This window comes from Dysidea avara, chromosome 4 (genome assembly GCF_963678975.1).
Source record: "Dysidea avara chromosome 4, odDysAvar1.4, whole genome shotgun sequence".
Lineage (NCBI taxonomy): Eukaryota > Metazoa > Porifera > Demospongiae > Dictyoceratida > Dysideidae > Dysidea > Dysidea avara.
Genome location: NC_089275.1, coordinates 8,849,960 through 8,864,540, shown reverse-complemented (window position 1 = coordinate 8,864,540; position 14,581 = coordinate 8,849,960). Strand labels below are relative to the sequence as shown.

General features: G+C 38.2%; 1 long non-coding RNA gene across 1 annotated transcript; it reads left to right on the top strand.

The window, feature by feature from the left end:
• Window positions 1-4,947: 4,947 nt before the first annotated feature.
• On the top strand, window positions 4,948-14,308 carry LOC136254212 (uncharacterized). The gene is made up of 4 exons (XR_010700366.1): window positions 4,948-5,888; window positions 5,938-6,023; window positions 10,739-10,796; window positions 13,857-14,308. It is a non-coding gene; the product is annotated as an uncharacterized lncRNA (long non-coding RNA).
• Window positions 14,309-14,581: the final 273 nt, after the last annotated feature.

Sequence of the window (14,581 nt, the reverse complement as noted above, 5' to 3'; positions counted from 1 at the left end):
CTTCTTGGGCCGCACGACACACTACCGTGTGTCTTGATATGTATATAATTAAGTAACTTGTCGTAATTGTACATACTTATATAGTTAAGTAACTAATTGAAATTGTACACATGTAATTGCACATCAGCATTATACCCCTGGAGGGTCCTGCTGATTAACAATAAATAAATAATAAATAAATTGGCTGATCGTTATATTAGAGTATTTGACTGCTCTATTAGAGTATTTCAATATGGCTAATGTCCTGGACATTTTGAAGAGAAACTTTTGACATTTTTAAGACAGGGGATAGTCAAAACCCCATTTAAGTGGATTTGGATTGTGTATATGTGTGCTGGGTGCAGTAGCTAGGCTGTTACTGTCAGAGAAGCCTAAATGCAATGTAGCTATTCGGGCAAAAATCAGGGTGCGGTCATCATGCATGTATACTGAACGGTAGCTGATGCTCTCAATGTTCATAAAATAGCTTTGAATTTTGATATAGGTAACTATTTGATTTGCACGAGCTTCACATGTGGCCGAATTTAAGATTGCACGACAGAGGTGACTTTGGAGCTTTGTAATTCACAGCCAATAAGGACTGAACCAAATATCTGCATATATTTGGAGAGTATAAGAGATGCTCTTTCATATCAAACATAGAAAGACTTGATCAGCTTCAAGCATTACGAGCAGTGCCACTCGACCGATAAAAAAAATTTAAAAACCAAGAATTGAGAACATTTTGACAGGTCACTTTTGTAGCTCCTGCAACCAGACTAAGAAAGCTGTAGGTCTGAAATTTTGCATGCAAGAGTTTATGGCCTAGACCTCTCCAAAGGCATAGCAAAAGCAGAAATTTTCTTTGCGGGTTTAAAGAAAAATTGCGTCCGAACCTATGGTGGTCGAACATTGGTGGCTTACTCTAACAACTCTTCATAAGTTACTGTATAATGTACATCAGCGCAATGAAATAAAGCGAGCATAATATTGAGGGAAATAAGAGCAGTGCAACATAGCTAAAAATGAGCATAATACCGTGGCAGATCTAGAAATTCTCAGAGGGGGTTTCAAGTTTAAACATCTGTATTGCATGGGCATTAGTGGAAGTCACTCCAGCAACAAGTGTGCAAAAGGCCTGCTTCAATGTGGGGTCTGGGAGCATGCCCCACAGAAAAATTAGCTTGAATTTGGTGATACTTTTGATTGAATGAACACTATATAAATAATGAATTACTGCATGGTGTTATTTTAATTATCCAACTCTAGCAGTGGAAATTCTAATAAGCTGACATTCAGAGGGCAAAACAAACCAAACCAATGCCTCCACAGAAAAATGACATTTTTAGCCTTATTTGGTGCTGAACTTGTTGAATAAGCATTGTAAGTGATCATGCATGTTAAAAGAAAGCTCATTATTCAATATCAGCCTCTAGAATCTGCGTGATATGCAATACATGGGGCACAACATAAAATTAATGTACCTCAGTAGCTAGTAGTATGATATCAAACTCCTGATTTCATTTCACTCAGAATGGCTGACTTTATAGGCATAGGTACTCCTTGGCCTACTGATAGAAATAAGTTTTGGAGAGTATAGCAGATCCAGACTATCAAAGACAGGGCTTCCACTCTGGAACATGGTGATTACTGTTATAGCTTCAGTCTAGCTAGCTAAGCTACCTAGCTAGTTAACAATATTTGATGCAAAGTATACAATCTACAACTGTGATTATGAACTTCATGACTGAATGCATTTATCATTCATGCAGTTGGGTAGCTATATAGGTGTGTCTTTAACATAGAGACATGCTTGCATGTTTTACAACGATGCATACCCCGGGAAAAAAAAATGCATGCATGTAAGTACACAACCCATGCCACAGCGATCAGTCCATATAGCTAGCAGAGAAAACACATTAATGTGCATGCATGGTGTCCTTGACTCACACGACCAATTTGGTGTCGCCGGTAACCATTATACTTCCCGCATGCACGTACACACTCCTAAGCTGTACGCCATAGTAAAGGACCTATGTGTACGTACATGCCAACTGCATATGTGACCGGGCCTGCGAAAACAGGGCATGTGGGCACAAACTACACTCTATCACTTTACAGGTCATATCTCATCAATGGAACAGAATATTTGCATTCTGTTACTTGCATCATAAAGCCAATTAAATGCTCACTAAGAGCTAAAAATAGCATTGCTATAGCATATTGGTACAAAAAGTTATTAGTGATGAAAGTTTGAAAAAGTAGCCAAAAATCATGTGCCCACATGCCCTATTTTCGCAGGCCCAGTCACATATGTTTTCTTTTAGTAACCGTGTGAATAGCTGGATGAACACCTGAAGTGGACAAACCATATCCAACATGTTACCTGTAAAGCGAATTCAGCCAATGCCTTTTTGCGACGTAATAACTTGCACTCAACAAACTAAGAAGCTGTGTTATCTAGCAATGGTACGTCCTATCTTAGAGTATGCATCAACTGTCTGGTCTCCATACACTAACAGTAACATCTACATGTTAGATATGGTCCAACGAAGAGCTGCAAGGTTTATTACAAACAATTATTCACCCTGGGCTAGTGTAACTGATATACTAGATCACCTGAATCTACCAACTCTTGAACAGCGACGGAACAATTTAAAGCTAGTTATTACGATATATAAAATGGTGCATAGACAGGTTCATATCGATAATAGAAACTATTTAATCCCAACAGCAAGCCAAACACGAGGTCATGATCAGCGATTTTGCAGCCAGACTCCAGAATTGACTCTTACCTTTACTCTTATTACCCCTCTACAATTAAATTATGGAATAACCTATCTAGCAGTACTGTGGAATCACTGCCTTAAGCACATTTAAACAATGTATTAATTATAGCTAAGTACAATCACTACAGTAGTACAATTTATTCTTAATTTAATCTGTTGTACTATATACTCCATATGGAGGTTTCTGTACAGTAAACAAATAAAAATGGCTGTGCCTAGAGTCACGGCAATCACGCGAATAAAAAAAACTTAGACAAATACCTAAGAAAACAAAAAAAAGGTTTGATTAAAGCGAGGATCGATCCCAGGAGATCCCATACTCTAACCCAGCGCTCTACCACTGTATCACTGTGGTTTCTTAGTTTGTACCTTATATATGTCATTCACGAAGAAGCCTATATAAATAACACCAGTAAAGAAGAAACTAAACCTGAACCCTTACCCTAACCCTAACTCTAAAGTACAAGGTGCATCCCCTAAATTCGAATGCTTGGGCATACTACCAGGTGCGTCCCCTAAAGTTGAATGCTCGGGGCATACTACTAGGCGCGTGCCCTAAAGTCGAATACTCGGGGAATACTAGACTCCTGCCAACCCTAGCTCGCCTCAAACTCAACAAAAACTTACCTTTATACAACTACTGTGTGAATTCTGGGTGACTGCGCCGTGACTTTAGCAGCAATCACGGTGCCGTGACTCTAGGCACAGCGAATAAAAATGATAAGCTCTGAGCGAGGCTCTGTGCTATTCGTACGGTCAAGTACGAATAGCTTCGTGCTATTTTCACGTGACCGTGCGAATAGCTCTATGCTATTCACGCGTGACAGTGCGAATAGCTACTGCCTAGATAAAAATACATTAAAATTTTCGAGGTGGAAAATTTTCGTAGATTTCGTAGATCACCTTTCACCTACGAAAATTTTCCTCCGAATCCAGTAATTATGTAAATGATTAGCTATATTAACTGCCTAGCTACGAAAATTTTCCTCCGAATCTTGCCATAGTCACTCATCTACGAAAGTTTTCTACCTCGAAACTTTTCTCTACACACTGCTCTAATACTTTGACTGCTTTATTAGAGTGACTGCTCTATTAGAGTATCTCGATGTTTTCAGCCCCACGCCAAGAAGGATAATTTCGACATGATATCATTCTGAGGGGGATAAGCCCCCCACACCTTTCCGCTGCCTATGATGATCATAGATAGATAGATAGAATAGTATTATTAGGCCACCCCAATTGGTAATTATGTTTCTGGTCCACCGCCCGCATCCTTTTTTTGGAGAAGTGAAATTTCAGAAATACATGGATATAATGCCCGCATCAGCTTTTTGAAAAACCTGGATTTCAGAAACAAATATCGGGCTGCAACAAGTATGCTAAATCTAACTATATGTATTTTATCAGTGAAAACCTGTAAGAAATGGGCAGAGTGCATAGTACAGATCGATATACTCTAATAGAACAGTCAGTAAATCACAAAAATACTCTAATTTGAGCAGTCACTTCATTGTTGCTTTGTTGCTGAATTCCGCCCGCCCGCACCTAAAGCTGATTTTCAAAGGACCAGAAACATAATTACCAATTGGAGTGGCCTTACGTATTTTTTTATTTTTACTCTAATTATAAATGATATAAGAAAACAGTACATAATAAACAAAAACAAGTTATACTATCTATGTCATGATACTCTTACAGCTACTACAGCAAATGTCGTGCCGACCTTGCTAGCCACCTTGAAAACAAAAGCCGCCATTTCGGCTCTTTTTTTTCTAATTGAACATTAACAGTTCCTGTTTTCTCAACTTGGGGTATAACGTCTGTGGTACTTGCTGTCCCTGTCACAGTTTTACCCCTGTTGGCCGTCCCCATCCCGGTTTAACCCTTATTTTCCCCAAGTTTTACCCCTATTTTCCCCGTTGCCCCCGTCCCCGTTTTACCCCACCCTTTATCTCGTGGTTCCAAGTGTAGAAAACTACAGATAACAATCATTTCGAATACTGCGTGCTAAAGTCTCTGAAGCTCCCACACTAACACAGCCATTTTTTAAAATTAGCTATGACATCTAAGTTCATCATTGCGGATATCGTTAACAGCCACAAAAGCAATGGTAAGGTATTTGTCCGGTTAGCACCATAAAAGGTATCTGTGGTGCTATATATAAACTGGACAATGTTTATACAGTTACATATTGTAGAGCTACAGCCAGTGCGTATATACCAACTAAGTAGAGGCTCTCTACTGGCATGGGTGCATTCTTGTCGAGGTGTACTGTCAGGAATGACACAGATTTTGGCGTGTGGATAACATACGTAATGAATTTACCTGTAGGTGGAGGTGTACCTAAAGCAATAGATCATCTTGATAGAGATTTTACAAATTTCTCCGCTTACGTCATTTCACAGTTTAATGAGAAAGGAAATCTCAATGGAGTTGGATGTTTAATTATGGGAGATGATGGGCTAAGACTAGGACAACAAACCGAAGCGAGTGTTATGGAGGAGTGTAATACTTCGTGGGCCGAAGTGTTCAAGTGCACAGAGATTGATACTTTAAAAACGATCACTAACGAGAATGCTTTTGATTATCAGACGATTGTAAAAAACTTCTGTGAGCCGTCATGTTCTGTATACATCCCACCCCAAAATGATTTTACATGGCGTAGTACAGCATCGATGCATATGCGTGTGTATGTTATGAATGAAAAACTACAGATTGATAAGAGAATTTGTTTCACAAATCCATGGCCTGGAGGTGAATGGGTTTACCCATTATCAGAGTATTTTCTTAAATTGGATCAGAAAAAAACTGATGAAGACGAGGTCACTATGTACTTGCCACATCAACCTTAACCAATTCAAAGATGATTATTTTGCTCACTGCTTTCCAGAAGACTAACTATAATTGTATGTGTTATACATTTTATATTTATATATTTATGTGTTTTATGTATTTTTCCTGTGGCATTGGGGGTGTTTTCAGCTTCCTGTGGAATGATCTCAGTGTCCTGGGGTATGGGGATGCTTCCAGCTTCCTGTTAAATAACAGTACTCTCAGTCTCCTGGGGTATCAAAACGTTCTCACTCTTCTGTGGAACTGTATTCTCTTGTGGTAACAAAGGTATGAATAAATATTCAATGCAAATAAAAAAATTGTATTCACTTACTAGAACCACCACCTCTGTGAAGTATAGTGGCGGATTACAGCGACTATAGTTTCGGTGCCACGTGTAGTTACCGATTCATCTGTCTTAAGGTATTAAAAGCACACATGCGCATATACAGCCAAATAATCAAGACACACGGTAGCGGCCCAAGAAGCCGGCGTGCCACACCTTGTGTATATTTTATAGGCCGGCTCTATAGCCACCTGTATACCGGTGGAGTTTAGAGCCACGAAAGGCTATTGCCACTGATGGAGTAAAAAAAACTTAGACAAAAAAGGTACTGTAAAACGAAAAAAAAGTTGGGTTAAAGTGGATCCCCGACCCCAGACCCTCCATACTTGTCATGAGTCACTGGGCCTACCACTGAGCCACCGCTGCCAGCTACCACCTTCCTTTGTTTTCTACATTATAAATGCAACTATAGTAGCAAACCACAAGGGTGTATTATATTATTATTAAACAACTAGGAACCAAAGCTGAACCCGACCCTAACCCTAAGCTTAACACTACTTTTCGCATCCTCTTAAGTCGAATGCTCGGAGCAACTACTATAGACGCTTTCCCTAAAGTCGAATACTCGAGGAACTACTAGACGCGTGCCCTAAAGTCGAATGCTTGTGGGATACACACCGGTGTCAAAGCTAGTGGGTGGTTCTTATTGACACCAGTATACCGATGCCGGTGATGGATATAGACACTCCGTATTTTATATTTACAGGAAGAAAATAAACGCAATTTTCACACCTTTGTAGCTCCATGAATCCTTAGCCGATTGAAACCAAAGTTGCTACAGAAGTGCCGGATAGGTAGGGGAGTCCACATTCCAAATTTGAAGGAACTCGCTCCAGCCATTTCCGAGATACGAGCGGCCAAACGTTGGGTTTTTTTCTTCTTCTATACTTCTTCTTTTCGCACACTTTGCAAAATCCACCATAAAACACGAATGCGTGCTCCAATCGCGCTAAAATTTAGCACACGTAAATGGCTCATTATGGCGAATCTCAGTACAAAGGTTGGTAGGAATCTGATAAACATTCACGGAGTTATTACCGATTATTTTCGTAAAATTAGGTCGAAGGTCTGTCACGCCCACAGGGTAAACCGCTTGAAGGAATGAGCTGAAAATTGCTATGTAGACGGAGTAACTATCGTAGGTGTGCCTTTTTGTAGTTTTAAAGGAATCTAGTTAAAGGTCATCGAGATATGACACAAAACCCAACCTGTGTCAAAATTACGCGATCGATTTTTATGAATAAAAAAACTATTAGTTTTCACGCCTACCAGGCAAACCGCTTAGAGCAGTGAGCTGAAAATCGTTGTGTAGCTGGAATAATTATCATAGAAAGTCCTTGCAGTAGTACAGAAGAATCGGATTACAAACCACTGAGTTATGATTCCAAAGCCAACTACGTGTAGCATATGCAAGATCGAAAAAATAAAACAGTCACCCTAATAGAGCATTCAGCTACGTTCATAATTTACTCCATTATAAAATTATATTACATTGCAAGTTATACTGTAAGGAGTTTAGCTACAAACACGTCACTCTGTAGTCAGATCAGCTTAAGGTACCAAATAGGGAGTTCAGCTACAAAGAAACCATCATGTAGAGAGTTCAGCTGCAAACAAATCCCCCAGTAGAAAGTTCCACTATGAACAGATCACCCTGTAGAGAGTTCAGTTAGAAACAAGTCATCCTGTAGAGAGATCAGCTAGAAGAAGTCACCTTGTAGAGAGTTCAGCTACAAAGAAACCACCATGTAAGAGAGTTCAGCTGCAAACAAATCACCTGTAAAGAGTTCAGCTAGAAAGAAGTCACCCTGTAGAGAGATCAGATAGAAACAAGTCACCCTGTAGAGAGTTCAGCTAGAAAAAGTTACATTGTAAAGAGTTCAGCTACAAATAAACTACTATATAGCGAGTTCAGCTGCAAACAAATCGCCCTGTAGAGAATTCAGCTACAAACAAATTACCCTGTAGAAAGATCAGCTAGAAGAAGTTACCTTGTAGAGAGTTCAGCTACAAACAAGTCATCCAGTAGAGAGATCAGCTAGAAGGATCACCTTGTAGAGAGTTCAGCTACAAAGAAATCACCCTGCTTCATCTTTTCTTCTTCTTGTGGTAAAGAAATAAATGATAGGTAAAAAGCCCTGAAGCCGGCCATAGGCCGGCTTTGGGGTATACAAATACGAAAAGAAGTGAAATCTAATCCAAAACAGCCAAGCTGTAAAAAAGAGTGCATCCCTGAGAAAGGCTATGATGAAAAAAGATGTGAAATCAAAGGTTGCGGCCAAGAAATGGCTGTGGTGGTAGGTTAATGGTAAAAATTTTAATAACAACAATTCAGATTAATTTGGTGCCGCTTGGTCTTGACACAAAATTCACCTGAATTGTCATTATTAAAATTATAACCATTAGCCTGTCATCACAGCCATTTCTTGGCCGCCATCTTGGATTTCACATATTTTTTCACCATAGCCTTTCTGAGGGCCGCACTCTTTTCTTACATCTTGGCTGTTTTGGATTAGATATCATTTGCCAGCTTAAAGTAAACTGTAGCTACTGTAAGTACTTCTCAAGTTACATGTATTTGCGGGTGTAATGTGGTATGGCTTGTGGTGACGCCAGCTGACAAATATGAGATATCACAGCAGACACATTACTGATATGTTTAATGACCTATTAACATACAGCATTACTTTATAAAAAATTACTATCAGCTTCTCTGTGTTTGGTCTCTTCAGTTGACCACAGCGTTGTTGTACTGTACATGTTAGAGAACACATTATAGTTGTTAACCTATTAGCTTATGTATACATAATTTCTTTAAATACAACTCCCTTGTTATACAGTATCTGAACTATATATAATGTAGAGCATGTCACCTGGGTGTAAGCTTTGAGGAAGCAGGAATCTAGCAATGAATAAATAAAGTGGCTGCATGGCATTATTCTATCACAATTACATATTATACTACGTATATGTATATTTAGACTCTATTTAGGCTGTTTTGGGTGGGTAATAAATCTCATATACTCCACCTTGTTTTCTAATATACTCCACGCCTTTAAGCACAGTATGACATATGCTCAAAATCGGATTTGTCCAATCGCTATGCGTTGTTCACGAGCAGTGATTTAACGAGCGCGATTATTTGGTCACGTGAGGATGCATAGTTGCCATGGTGCTAGTATTATCGTAAGAAAACCAGCCGCTTTTGCCGAGCCTACAGCAGAAACAGCCATGGATGAGGTAAGTGATCTGAGTGTAATGTGAAATAGAGTCTAAAGCAGTTATACGGGCACAATGTGGAGTCTATGAAATTTATAAACCCTCAGGCCCTTAGTAGCGCCCTCGCTTCGCTCGTGAGCTACAGCCCGGGCCTTCGGGTTTATAAATTTCATAGACTCCACATTGTGCCCGTATAACTATTATGTAATAGGACGGATGGCTGTGGTATTAGGGATTAATAGTGCGAGCATTGTAAACAGGAAGGAGTAAAATAGTGCGAGACGAAGCCGAGCACTATTTCCTTCCTGTTTACAGTGCGAGAACTATTAATCCCGAATACCAAAGCCATCCGTCCTATTGCAAATTAATCCGACAACCATAGCAACTGTTACTGGGCAACAGAAATTCCAAAAATAACCACTGCAAAATACCAATCACACTTAGCAACCGTTGCCTGGCAACCGTTGCTATGGTCTCAAAATGACTTTACCTTAGCAACCGTTACCTAGCAACCGTTGCTAAGCAACCATGTTGTGTCATGCCTTGGGGGCATCTATCACTATGGTAACAATAGTTGTCAAATCGGACATTTACTTCTAATATAAACACACCACACTATTTTAGCCAATCAAATTAGAATTATAGATTTTTGTCATGGAACCTTGACAAACAAGTGTAATACTAATTCTATTGGCTAATCGCTTGACATATTTCAATATAATTCGTCAAGCTGCTATTGAGAGTATTATACAGTAACACATTCAGTTGTTGGATTAGCATATAGCTATCCCATGCACTGGGGACATATAAGAAGGCTAGTCCTGTGAATATAGCTACATAGGTAGTCAGTCAGATATTTAAATCCAAACTATTAATGCAGAAAACAATTGTGGCAGCTTTAATACAGATATCCTTCAGTCATTCTTGCCTTCAATCTTTCAGTTGTTCAGTCACTATAGTTGTTTCTGTTTGTGGTAGTCTAAATCTCTGCCACATAAGACACTGCACTTGACTAGCAATGTAGAAGTAGTTGTTGATTTTGACTCAGCTGCTCTTCACATGCACATGCATACTGACAGCATTATCTATACGCCCACATAATCATACAAAAACAGCATTGTGTGAAATGAACTTTTACTGTGCTATATTGTTTTAATACTCTTATACAGCTATAGGTCTATAGTGGCTCGCATTATACACTATGGAGAGTAGCTATGCTGTAGTGACATTGAATTATTCATGCAGACAATGTTCTATGCTTTTCAGGTCATGCACAGAACCACACACACAGAGGGTTGCAATTCCCCAACTTTTTAGTACCTTCACTCAGTGTTTTTGTTTGTCGTAAATGTGTGTGATAGTTCAGGCAGTTCTAGACATCTATCTTTGGGATCCCTGTAAGTTTCTGGACAACCTGGCATCCTTTGGATTCATACTTGTTGGATTTTCAATCGAAGGTCCTAATTATTAACCTTGCTTTTGTACAGTGCGTGATAGAATATTTAGAATAATGTAGAATATGTGACAGATTTGTTAGTTGGTTTGTGTGTAATGTTGTAATTTAATTTTATAGGCTAAAGCCATGGATCAGCTGCCTGGCCAGATGTACACCTTTGCAGAATCTCTCCTAGGTTGTGGTTAATCTATATCATGTGATCATGTGATATGTACCTATACTATATCATGTAATAGGTATATGATATGCGCCTACACAGCACATTGCAATTCTTTTTATAAATACTCTACTTGTAATGCTTTTTCTTGGAAGTTCTGACAATAACTTGATTATGAAAGTAATTGTCACACTGAGTGTATACTGAGGAAGCAAGGGAAATTTTCTGGGGAAGTCTGAAATTCCAAGAATAAGATGCAACCATAGGGTAAGGCTTTCTTGGAACATGTTATGCAATGCAGTCCACCATTTGCAAACTGCAATTCAGCAAGTGATACTTAATGTCGATGAATAATTTTGTATACTTTAATTAATCACATGCAGTTGTTGGATATGAGCTTAATTAAGCCTTTTACACTACCTCAAAATTACTGGTAATGCTACACAACCAAGTATCGCAACTTTTTACAAAGACATAAACTAAGCTAGACCTTTGACAATGCTATATGCATGACATTTTATTAACTTTCAACAGGTACATACGTATACTGAGTAATTCCTGTTAGTGAGCAAAGTGAAGATTTATATAAAGGCCTTATATAATTATGTAGAGTAAACAAATTCTATATAGTCAATATACTTTCAACTTCAAAGTAATATTTGATAATGGAGATACCTAAGTAGTTTGACCATATAAATCACCCAAGCACACATTAGATAATGTTGAAGGAAAGATGATCAAAAGACATTGACCTGGCTATAGTAATGGGTCATTAAGACTACTTATAATACCATATTAGGTTTAACTAGAATGTAGCATTGTAATCTAACAAAGTGCTTGCTAATATTAAAGATGTGACCAATCAGAAACACCCTGTCATGATGATCTGTTGATATTGATTGGTTGAACATGTTGAGTGCAAACAAGCCCAAACATGCTCTTACAGCACCTGAAGTGTCTCACATTAGTTCCTACATCAGTTCAAAATTAAATGTTTTTACTGTAACCAACTGAATTCCTTTGTAAATAATTGGCCAATGCTTTACTTTTACCAACTAGCTATGTAGAAGTTTCTTGGTCCTAAGATGGACTGTTTGTGTACCACAATATAGCGCATGCATCATGGACTAGACTCACATTCTTATTAATGGAACTACAGGTTGTATGTTAATGCCTTCATCATCAACCAAGGTTGTGATTAATGCATTTATCACAATGTGATAATTTAATTATTGTTTTCAAAATACTCCAATGTTGTGATTTTTCTTAGAAATCTGTTGATGATGACTATACATGTCCTCACATGGAATGTGGGAGGCAAGGGAAAGTATGTAGAAATTTCCAAGAATAACCACACTGTGGTAGGTGTAACCATCATGCAACACAATGTTGATTTTTCTTGGAACAGTTAAGCATTGTTATGAGAGCTTACAAGTGAACCATGTGTTGCAATAGAATAAATTTGTGCATTGTTTCATAGTGCAGTATAGTTATTGCCTCATTATTTATTTGTGAACCCAGTTAAAAGATAAAATCACCACCATCATTTACAATCCACAGAAGCAAAAAGTGCCTTTTAGGGACATACCAAAAGGCACTTGTAAGACTGAAGCGATGTCTAACAGTGGAAAAACCAGCCCATATCCCTAGCTGTTATTGAGATACAGTTGTCTGAAAGTATCAGACAGACAGACAAACAGATACATGCAGGCAGGCAGGCAGGCAAGGCAAGGCAAGGCAAGGCAAGGCAAGGCCAAAGCAGGAAAGCAATTAAAAATTCTTTATAGCAAACTAATTGAAAGCATATTGGGTCACATGCGCTGAAGACACTTGCAGGCTTCTAATACGTAAATACTGCTAAAATACCATTAATGCATTTTGAGGCTGGTTTCTAGTCAATGTGTTTTTATTTGAAACTGAAAACTTCATGATCCTTACTATACAATATTATCTGATTGGCTAAAGAGAGATCAAATTTGCACTTCAGATCCCTTGTGTAAACACTTTTAATAATAATTATAATAATCTTTACACTTCCCTGCTAACTTTTTAAACATAATTAATTTTATCTTTGGTGCACTTTGATAACACAAGACCGCACCAAAGAAAAATGGCATTAGATTTATGAGGCAACAATAAACTTACACTAATTACTAGCAAGCAGTGGTTCTGGTGCCAGAATTCCAGGTTTTCACACTCTAACTTTCACTATTCTTTCTGTCCTTCCATGCTGAACATGTGGATATGAAGGTCATGGTATCACACAATTGGCTGTACTTTTTGAAATTTTCCAACACTGTAGTTGCTGAATATCATGTGATAGCAGATTGTTTTTAAAATGTGCTAAAATACTCCATTATCATGGCTTTGTTGTGGTTTTACTTGGAAATTCTGGCTATTGCTGATGACGAAATAAAATTCCCTTGCAGTTCACACAAAGGAAAGATATTCTGGGAAATATGGAGACCCTAGAATAGCCATATTGATGGTTTTTCTTGGAAGTAGTTAGTGGCTAACCAAATAAGCTTACACTCTTTACCATATATATATACATGGCTGTTAGAAGTGGCATCATCTGCATACCATACTTGTTGAACACTTGGAACTGCCATATGCAGTCTTTTAATTAAAGGAACTACAGCCAAGGCATACATTGCCATGGCAAGAGGATCACCTTGGGTTGTTCCCTCATGTGATGAAATTTCACCCTCTCCACCAACAACAAATAATTGGATATGCTTATAGCATAGGTGTTGGTAAGGACAGTAGAAAAGGTTGGACAGAGAGTTACTCCATTAATGCAGTAGTGTATGGAGTTGAAACTTGTTTTTATTTATTTATTTATTATTTATTAATGCTTTACAGCACAAGTGCTGAAGGTCTGTAGGACACCTGATCCTACAGCCTGCTCAAAGACTTTTTATTGTGTTTACTGAGAACTGGCAAATTCCTATATCCATCCATGATAGTGTTAATATTGATATTTAGAATGTTAATCATGAATTCAATTCATAGTTGTGTGGCATTGTTACAGTATTATACATACCAAAGTTGATATATTTGTTTTGTTTTATGCAGGTAAATCTGGTGAGGTGTGTTTCAGAAATTTGACTTCCTCTGAGGAGAGATTTCTACTACTTGCTCAGAAATATCCAAACACAGGGGCTTTTAATGAGCACTGTGAATTTGAAATTGAAGGTGATCTAGATATCTCAATTCTTTATCAAAGCATATCTATGGTATGCACCCGCCATAAAGCGCTGCGTTCACATGTAGTCATCAAATCTGCAAAGGCAATCATTAAAGTTTTACCTAAAGTAATAGTGGATTTACCAGCAGAAGATGTGTCTGCTATGGATGGGGAAGAAATAACAAATCAAGTTAAAAGATTTGCTCAATTTGCTTTTAACATCAGCAAGCCACCATTGTTCCGACTTAAACTCTTTAAGTTACAGCCAAAGCAATGGCTACTGGCAATGATAATACATCATATCATCTTTGATGGTGATCCATCATTCACCATCTTTGCTAGAGAGGTCAGTGCATGCTATGAAGCAATCCTTGTGAATCAAAATCCCAATTTGGAACCTTGTACCTCTCCCTGCTTTGAGTACAACTTTGAACAAAAGCAAGAGAAGCTAACATTTTGGAGTGATACCTTGAAGGGTAGTCCAAATTTTATAAATCTGCCTTGGCAACAAATTCCATTGAAGCAATACACTTTTGATTCAGAAACTATCACCATGAATGTACCGGCAGTAGTTACAAAAGGTTTAATCAAACTATCACATACTGAAAAAATA